Genomic DNA, 10,109 nt, shown 5'->3' on the forward strand with positions numbered 1-10,109 from the left:
TGTTTTAAAGGGGCCCAGTAGAACCTCAGCTCAGTAGTACCTCCAAACAGCAGATCCATAGCTTATCAGTACCCCAGTTTAGCAGATCCCTTGCTCATTAATACCCCCAGCTCTGCTAATCTCCCACTCAGTAGTAACCCCCAGCTCTGCTGATCCTTCTTTCTCTCCTGTCCCTGCTCACCTCTCTCCATATTGCTCCTACACTGCTCACCACGTGTGACATCTGCTAGTTTCTCCTTCTCCGGTCCCCCAGCTCTGCTGATTAACTGACACCCAGTCCTCGCTCTCTCTGGTCCCCACTTACCTTCTGCTATAGCATTCCTATGTTTCATACCAGGTGTGCCATCTGCTAGTTACTCCACTCCCGTCCCCGCTCACCTTCCTGCTGCTCCACGCTGCACACCAGATGTGACATCTGCCCCAGAAACTCCCAGAATATATACACATGAACCTGAAGTGACTGCTGATGACATCTTTCCAGTCTTTTGAATTTTCGAGTTTTCATTCTTATGTTCAGATTTCCGAATTTTCGTATTTTCGAATTTCCGAATTTTCGAATATTTGAATTTCTGAATATTCTGAAAAATTCATTAAATGGGGTTTCGTTAATTCTGATATTTCCGAATTAATGAATTTGTCGAAATTTGTTAAAAAACGAATTTGTAACGAAACGAATTGCATATGTCTACTTTAAAGCATCTCCAAAGCCTCCATAGAAGTCTATGACAAAACGCGTGTAAAGGACCTGCAGCTTTTGAGGGGCATTTATTCAGTGTTAGCTTTGCTTTGTTTTGGAGTTATTTGACGTTTAGATATCCCAGGATGCACTGGAAAACCAAGGTGAAGGTGAGTGGGGACCAGAGAGAGAGGACTGGGTGGCAGATAATCAGCAGGTTTTCCAGTGCATCCTGAGATATCTAATACGTCAAATACCTCCAAAACAAAACAAATCTAACACTGAATTAAAGCCCCTCAAAAGCTGCAGGTGCTGTACATGAGTTTTGTCATAGACTTTGGAGGCTTTGGAAATACTTTAAAGTAGACAAGTGCAATTTGTTTCATTACAAATTCCTTTTTTAACAAATCTTGACAAATTCGTTAATTCGGAAACATCAGAATTAACAAAAACCTGTTTAACAAATTTTTCAGAATGTTTGGAAATTCAAAAATTCGGAAATTTGGAGATTCGAAAATCCAAAAATTTGCAAATACGGAAATCCAAACATAAGAATGAAAATCCTAAAATTCAAAAGAATGAAAATCCAAAAATAAAAAAATCCAAAAATTCCAAAATCTGAAATAACAACTAACTAATAATAACTTAACTATTACTAACTATTAAATTATAAGTATTGGAATTTCTTTTTAAATTTGACTGTTATGCCCCATACACACGATCGGAATTATCGTCAGAAAAAACTTGGATGGTTTTCCGACGGAATTCCGCTCAACCATGCCTTGCATACACACAGTCACACAAAAGTTCTCTGAACTTTCGACCGTCAAGAACACGGTGACGTACAACACTACGATGAGCCGAGAAAATTAAGTTCAATGCTTCCGAGCATGCGTCGAATTGTTTCCGAGCATGCGTCGTTTTTTGTGCATCGAAATTGCATAGAGACGAATGGAATTTCCGATAGGAACTTTTTTTGACTGGAAAATAGAGAACCTGCTCTCAATCTTTTGCTAGCAGGAATTCCGCCAGCAAAAGTACGATGGAGCATACACACGGTCGTAATTTCTGACCAAAAGCTCACATCCGACTTTTGCTGGCGGAATTTCTGATCGTGTGTACGGGGCATCAGTGAACGTAACGAATACAAATGTATCCGAAGTTACAAATTATCTGAAATAACGAATGCCGTATCTAAACAAATTATTATTATTATTATTTCTTATTCATTCGTTCCGTTCCATTTGTTTAGATGCGGCATTCGTTATTTTGGATAATTCGTAACTTCAGATAAATTCGTATTCGTTACGTTCACTAACAGTCAAATTTGAAAGGAAATTCCAATACCTATAATTTAATAGTTAGTTAATATTAGTTAGTTATTATTTCGAATTTTTGGATTTTATTTTTCATTTTTGGATTGTTTAATTTTCGAATTTTTGAATTTTCAAAGTCCTAATTTTCGAACTTTCGAATTTATGAATTTACGAAAAAAGCAAAAAACGAATAAAACGAAAACAAACACATTTTTCAGCAGTTCACATGTCTACTTTAAAAGTGCCAAGAAAGTCACATGGGGTATAATTTTTGAAGGGAAGCAAACACAACATGTGGACTGGACTGTAGGCTATTGATATCATTTAGTGACCAGCGAATGTAATTGGCATTCAAAGTGCTTTTAAAAAGCATGCCCGATGCCACATTTTGAAGCAACTGGGAATGAGTCCTTCAGGTATGTGTTTGCAGTGTACACCTGCACAGGTCCTCTGTCAAAAACCATGAACCAGACTGAGACAGAAGTACAGTAAAATCACACTAGTTTATTAAAAAAAATTAAAAGGTAAAAAGAGTAAGCATAGTCAAAGCATAGCCAGAGTCCAGTAACCAAATCGGATAATCAGCCAGGCCAGAGTTCAGTAACCAGATCGGGTAATCAGCCAGGCCAGAAGTCAGGGATCCAACTAGAGGAACAGCAAGCAGGATAAGGAGCCAGAAGGGATGTCAGTAAAGCCAGTCTTTCAACAGGAACACAGGAGATGGTTTCTTGTGATGTGACCAAGGCGAAGGCAGGAATGAAGTGAGCTGGAGATCTTTAAGTAGGTGGGACTGACAAGCAGATCCACAACTGCTGGTTAACTGTGGAGAGAGAAGAGAGCTGGCAATTAGCTGACAGCTGAGCGGCAAGCTCAGAGAAGGAAGGGCTGAGCAAGCCCTGACACCCTCACACAGTGGGTCCTCAGTAGGCAAAATCCAAATCTACCTGGTTTCGGCTGGAGGCATATTTGGTGAACCTTAGTATGGGTGCCAAATCAAAACCCTAGTAAAGTTAATAGGAGCAAAGTGTTAAAAAACAGTAATGGACATTTTCTAAGCTAGTTCTAAGACTAGAAGCTGTGCTCTACCCCCTCCCCCATACCCAATTAGGTAAATGAGAGACACCCATGCATGTACTATAGCCTCCGAAAAACTATCCAATAAGGAAATTCCCAAACAAAAAGTAGGTACCACTGTGAAGGTGCTCAGTTAAATAGCAATTTATTCATACATTGGGCTAAAATTCAGCATAAAATAAATGTACGCGTTTCGGCCATTCAGGCTCTAGTCATAGCTTACATGAACTCATTAAACACCCTTCTGATCTCAGTTGAGGAAAGGGTGGAGTCACAAACAAGCAATTTATTAAAAGAGACAGAAGGTGGATAGAAAAGGAGAAGATCAAAGATAGATACCGCAATATATCCAAAACTAAAACAAATTCAAACACAGATTTATTTGAGATAGACATTTTATGCAATATGGGAGAGCACAACAGTAGCTCCTGTAGCGTGGGACTTCCTCTGCCTAGCTTAGGGTTGCCACCTGTCCGGGTTTTTTATCATGTGTCCAGGGTTTCAGTCCACGGTGTTCGGGTTTGGCTTGAAGAAAAAGTGATTCCCTAGAGACCTTAGTCTAGTTGTATCTGCATCAAGAATCACACAGAACAGGGAGGGAGGAAGCGGAGTCATCAAGACGTGACGGTTTTAAAAGAGAAGTATGGGTTTAGAAAACAATAAACAGGCCGGGCCCTCTGAGTTTTCTCTTTTACATTCAAGCCCACCGCTTTCACCGGGCAGCTCAGAGCGTGGCCTCCCTGCCCCCACTTTGTGTGCACTTGCAGCTGGCAGCAGGAGAGAGAGAAGAGAGACAACGAGACAACAAGACAGCCACCATACAGTCACAGAGCATCTCCCAACTTTCTTGGTATCTTGGTGGATGGTGGGACTATCTTGGCATGCAGTGGAAGCAGCAGATGGTAGTGGCAGGGGGCCCCAGGTCAACTTTTGCATTGGGGCCCCACAAGCTTCAAGCTGCACCTCTGGTGTAAGCAGCACCAGGCAGGAGTAAGTGCTGGATGAGGCATGGGAAGAATCTCTGGAATGAAGTCTCTTATCAGCGCTCAATGTGAAATCACTTTTCAAGATGCAGAGCAGGCCGGATATTTTCTGCAAAGCCATGGGAAGAGAGGACGTTCAATGCAAAGTTTGGGATGTACTAAACTGGGAAATATTGGAAAATTAGGAATTTACTAGGTAAGTAAAGGGGCTCACCTGCCCTCTGCCTATCCATTATAATACATGTACTTTTACTATGGAGCAGTAGGGCCTCATCCATAGGGGGTGCACGGGAGCCACCCCCCCATCCATGAGTCCAGCCCCCTGATCTACATGCAGGGCACCAGACATATGGATTCCAATAGGGGTTTTTTTTGAAGCATGTGATTAGAGCCAGGGGCTCTAATAGGCTTAAAGAAAAGGGTGCACTTGGGGTGCCCGAAGCCCACCCAGTTGTGTGACAATAGCGAATGAATATTCGCTATTGTCACATTGATTCTCCTCCTGGCCAATCAGGAAGCGGGTCCTGAGACCTGTTACCCGATTGGCGAAAAGGAGATCCGATCGGATTGGCCGCCAGGAGGAGGGAGGAGACACAGGGGAAGCGAGGAAGCAGCCGATTGCAGCCCAGAGAGAAGACGCCGCCTGCGAGATGGGGTAAGTGCGGAGGCTCAACCTACTGACTGACCGACCTGGGGGTGCCACTCGTGACCCCCGACTGACTGGGGGGCAGTGGGTGGATTGTTTACTGCCCCCCCCAAAAAAACACCAGCCGCCACTGCTATGGAGGTTCTCAAAATTTAGCGTTAGGACTGCAGATAATGTGTGCAAACTAAATCCCAGTTTCTAACGCAAACTGTTAGACAGGATAATTCGGTTGGTTGCAGGCTGGTTGGTAAGTGGAGCTGGGAATTTTCTTTGGTTTTGTTTGAAGTCATTAGAATGGCCTTAAAGTATAAGTAAAGGTAAAAGTTTCTTTTTTGTTTTGGATGGAGTGGAGAGTGATTAGAAGCCCTGTCGGGTTTTTTTCTGGGCTGTCTGTGCCCCAGTTAAGGAGATTCACCCTCTCTATTTGTCCTGTTTATCATTATCACTGAAAGTGAAAGTAAAAGAAAATACCACAATTTTGGGTTGACCCCAGAAAAGTGATAGAGGGGAAATCTTCCAATGAAGTAACTAGTTCTGGTGACCTGGGGGACCCCAAGGTATTTCCTTAATTAGTAGGGATCTCCTCTCACTTCCTGTATGGCTATGGGACAGGAAGTGAAGGGACGTCTCTGCAATGGGACACAGATGATGCAAAAAATCTGGCAGGGGTTATAACCTTCCCTTGCTCTATCCAAAATCAAAAAAAAAAAAGTTTTCCCTATAGCTCTACTTTAAACTGGAACAGTGCATTGAGTAAGACAAGCGAGAGACGATGGATAGGAGGATAACACCTGAAGAGGTCCTGGGAACAGAAGGAATGTGAGCTGCCCCAATATCAAGGTGGTGAATGCCATTGGCTGGAACTAAGAACAAGTACCTACTAAGAACCCGAATGCAAACATTACATGCCAGCCCTAGTACTGCAAAGTTTGACTATGGTTCCCAAGGTATATTCGAGGGTCAATGATCCAGATGCTGCTAGTGAGCCCTTGTAAGGAAGAGCATGCCAATAGAAAGATGGCTCCTCTGGATGGACTTCTGCGCACAGGCTAATACACGTTCCCTCACCTGTCCGCAAGAACTGGGCACATGCTAATGCACATGCTCTCGTGAGCATGCCTGTGCACATTGGCGTTCACGTGCACTTGTGACAGATGGTGAGGTCAAATGGGCTATTTAAACTGGGTCTGTGCTCAGGATCAGTGCTGCTTTGTCTTCAGCCTTATGTGTATCCTATGATTCTGTATCCTGATTGCCGTTGCTGACCCAGCTTGTCTTGACTACTCTCTGAACTTCGTCTGCACTGACCTTAGCTTATCCCCTGACCTCCGCTTCTATCTGCCTCATTGGCTCCTGCTTCATTGATCGGTTACAGACCCGGCTTGTTTCCTGACCACGTACCTGCCTGTGCCCTGTACTAGACCTAACCTGTCCTGTGTATGACCTGGCCTGCCTGACTCTGCTAATCGGCCTGCTGTCATCGGTACCTGCCTACCACCCTGCTGTTTCGGCTGACCTACAGTATGCTACCAGAAACTATCTCAGCTGCCCGCTTTCACCAACACCAGCCTGCCTCAGTCTGCTGCCTACAAGCTTGCCTGCTTACTGGAGCCTTCTGACTATTTCAACTGCCCAGCTAGAACACCTACCCTGCTGCTAGCCAGTGCCATCTTAAGAGCATTATAGGCCCCCGGGCAATACAGAGCACTGGGGCCCTGTCTACACAATCACGCACGAGAATAAAAATGCAAATTATCAATAAGGCTATATTTATTGGTACTTCCAACAAAATGAGTGTTTAAACATTAACACAGCATTTGAATAATATTACACAAGCTTGAAAGGCAAGAAATTGAAAAACAAGAAATTACAGATTGAAATGGGACAGTACAAAAGCACTAATTATGTCCAAGTGTGTAAGCGGGAGATATTTGTGGGGGGCACATGGGGGAGCACAGAGTGAAATTGGGGGGTTGTGGCCCCATCAGGCCCCACGCTGGTGACGCCATTGGCACAATGTGGCAAAATGATGCTTGGCTGGTGGGGCCCCCCAGGCAAGTGGGCCCCCCGGGCAACTGTCCAGCATGGCCATGCGAAAAGACGGCCCTGTTGCTAGCATACAGGCACTCGTGGCACTCTGAACTCCTACGCCTCCTATGGGAGCCCTGAGTCAGAGGTGTAAGAGGGGCCTTCCTTATCATATCAGGCTCTACTACCAGGTACATGATAGCCCTGAAGACAGGAAACAGTTGAGAGAAGTGTCAGTTAAAGAAAGTAAGAGAAATTTGCTGACAATTAATTAAAAGTTATTTTCCAAAAGGTGAAGGCCTCTGGCACCTAAGTACACTAACAAAAAAACAGAAGCTTCACAAATAGAATTGAGCCGAACACCTCCCAATTTAGTTTGCACCAGAACTCTCGAACATCACAAAGGTTTGAACCTGAAAAAAATCAAAAGTACACATTTTGAAGGCTTATATGCAAACTGGTATAGGGGCCCAGATACTGCTCTGAGAACATGTATCAATGCAAACATTTTTTTAATTAAAAAGATTGTTTTTACAGGAGCAGTGATTTTAATAATGCTTAAAGTGAAACAACAAAAATGAAAAAGTCCTTTAAATATAGTGCATGGGGGTCCCCTTAGTCTGCATGTAAAGTAGCGCATCTGTACAATGTATAGACCCTGCTGCAGCAAAACTGACATTCATAAATAAATTTAAAAAATGACATTTAAATTGCCGGAGATACAATACCATTGCCGACAATACAAAAATTTAAAAAACAAAAGGCGTGGGGGGTCACCCCAATCCATACCAGATCCTTATCCGACAATGAAACCCGGCAGGTCAGTAAAGGAGGGGCAAGCTTGCGGCCTCCTAAACCAAACCAGGTAGCCCCACCCCTTACCTATTTAAGAACTGTTAAATGGCAGAGCAGGCTTTTGGCGGTTAGCCTTCCTTGCGCGTCAAGCGTTTTCTTTTTTCGGGTTCGGCAGTGCAGGGCATCATGATAGGCGTCGGATCTAAGTCAGGGGACATTTTTTTTTTTTAATAAAAGAATTGTCCAAAACTGCCTCCTGTCTTTATTTATTTTTGACACTTTTTTTGGTGACCCCATACTCATGCACATAGGGGAGGTGGGCGGGATATGGGGGCACCCTCGTTAATGGGGATTTTGAGATTCCAATAAGCCCCCTGCCCGCAGACATCTGCAACTACAGCCCAGGGTTGTTTGAAAGAGGCCCTTGTCCCCATTAACATGAGCCCCCCCTACCCCAAAGCATCCCCCCATGTTGAGGGCATGTGGCCTAGTATGGTTTAGGGGTGGGTGCTTACTCGCCCCCATGCTGTTTTTTCACTTTTTTTATTACCGACAATGTTATTTTTGTATTCAGCTGTCAACGGGGAACCCCGACCCATCCGCTGTTAAAGAGGCAGCAGCTGGCTTCCCAGCCCCCTCCTTAGCAACCACCTATTTACTGTGCCTTGATTGGGCAAAGCTTTTCCCAATCAGGGCTTAGAATGCACTGTGCAGTGTGCAGGGCGTTATGGGGAGCTCGGCGGGCAAACATCCCACCAAGCGCCCTGCAAATTCGGGTGTTCACCGAACGGGCGATGTTCGGGCCCAACTTTTGCTCGGCTCGAACTGTTCACAAGGTGGGAAAGGGTCTTATAGATACACTAGGGGGTGGACCCAGCAAAGTTTTCCACTGTACAGTCATCTGAAGGTAATGGCATATAACCCACGGTCTGTGAATCGATTCCTGTGTCCTGTACTGTACAATAAAGATAACATATTTCTGCTGACACATGTACTGTATTACTCACACAGTGACTGTGGGGCATGTGCATTGCAGTGTACACTCCTGTTATCTGTAAGATGCAGAGAGTAGGAGGAGGAACAATATACCTCCAGCATGCATGAGTGGGAACAATGTCACCTGATGGGCAAAAACAGAAAATGCCAAGCCTGAAAATGACCAGAAGAAGATGGCAGTAGTGGAAAAGAGTTACGAGGTGGAGCATGAATGTGGCATCACTGGAGGGGAGCAAACCAGGAGGTAAGCCTCATTCATATCCCATCCCACTCCTGTTCCTCAAATGCCTCTTTGTAGGGTCAATTTTGCGTGACCTCTGACCACAGCCTTCACCGCCCTTAACAGATATATTTATCAGGATATCTAAATGTTGATCCAGGGAATATCCGATTGCCTCTAGGGGATTAGGAAGGAATTTGGAAAGTGGATCATGCTTTGCTGTTTTTTTTTTTGCCTTCCTCTGGATCAACTCTGGGTATAGGATTGTGTATATGGGATTGTATGTTTTTTTTTTCCCCTTTTATTGGTTGATCTAGATTGACTTGTGTCTTTTTTCAACCAGACTAATTATGTAACTAAGAATGTATCCCATTCTGTCTGTATGGGATAAGAATACACAAAAAAGTTACTTAGCTTGGGTTATAATTCAGAACTCCAGGCTACTCAAGTGAATCCAAGAAACCTGATTCTTTTGTAGTTTACAGTCATCCCAAGTGAAGACCCTTCTTTGATCTTGTGAGATCCCTTTTGGCACAGACCTTTCTTGGTGTTACGTAGCCTCCTCTGGTATAGATCTTCCTTGGTGTTATGGAGCTTCCTCTGGCATAGACCTAACTTGGCGTTATGGAGCCCCCTCTGAAACAGATCTGCCTTATTGATAAGGAGGGGCCTCTGGCACAGACCTTTCTTTGGGTTGTGAAGTCCCCTCTGGCATAGACCTTGCTTGGTGTTATGGAGCCCTCTGTGGCATAGACCTTCCATGGCATTATGGAGCCCCCTCTCGCATAGACCTTCCTTGGCGTTATGGAGCCCCCTGTCCAGTCTTTTTCTTCTCACTCTTATCCTAGTTCCTTCCACTCGCTATCATTGAAGAATCCTTAATTGGTCCAAACTGAACGATTATATATTTCTCATGAAAGCAATTGGATTGAACTGAAGCCCCCTTTGATGTAAGATTATTCCATAATAATTACATTCTGTCCTTGCTATTTTGAGACATGGCATCACTTGCAAGTATAGGTTTTGTTAAGTCTGCCATTACACCTCGCCCTTTGGATAGCAGTTGGTTAGTTTAGCATGCCAAAGCCATATGACCCCCATGGAGATGCACATTAACTGCCTTAACTGCACTCCATCTATTCACCTGTCTCCGAAGACATGGACACCAACCATAAAAATCGCTGAACCTATACTATAATATAGGAGCAATCAACCCACTAGATTTAGGGAGAACATGCAAAACCTTGAAGAAATAGATCTCAGCTCAGCTGACTCAACAGCTCAGCCATAAACACACTAAATGTTACTATTGACCAAGCATTGGTTCTACATATGCTATATTATATTCTTTAATAAGTTCCTTTAGCGCAGTGGA

The sequence above is a fragment of the Aquarana catesbeiana genome, linkage group LG01, assembly GCF_042186555.1.
Source record: "Aquarana catesbeiana isolate 2022-GZ linkage group LG01, ASM4218655v1, whole genome shotgun sequence".
NCBI classification, from domain to species: domain Eukaryota; kingdom Metazoa; phylum Chordata; class Amphibia; order Anura; family Ranidae; genus Aquarana; species Aquarana catesbeiana.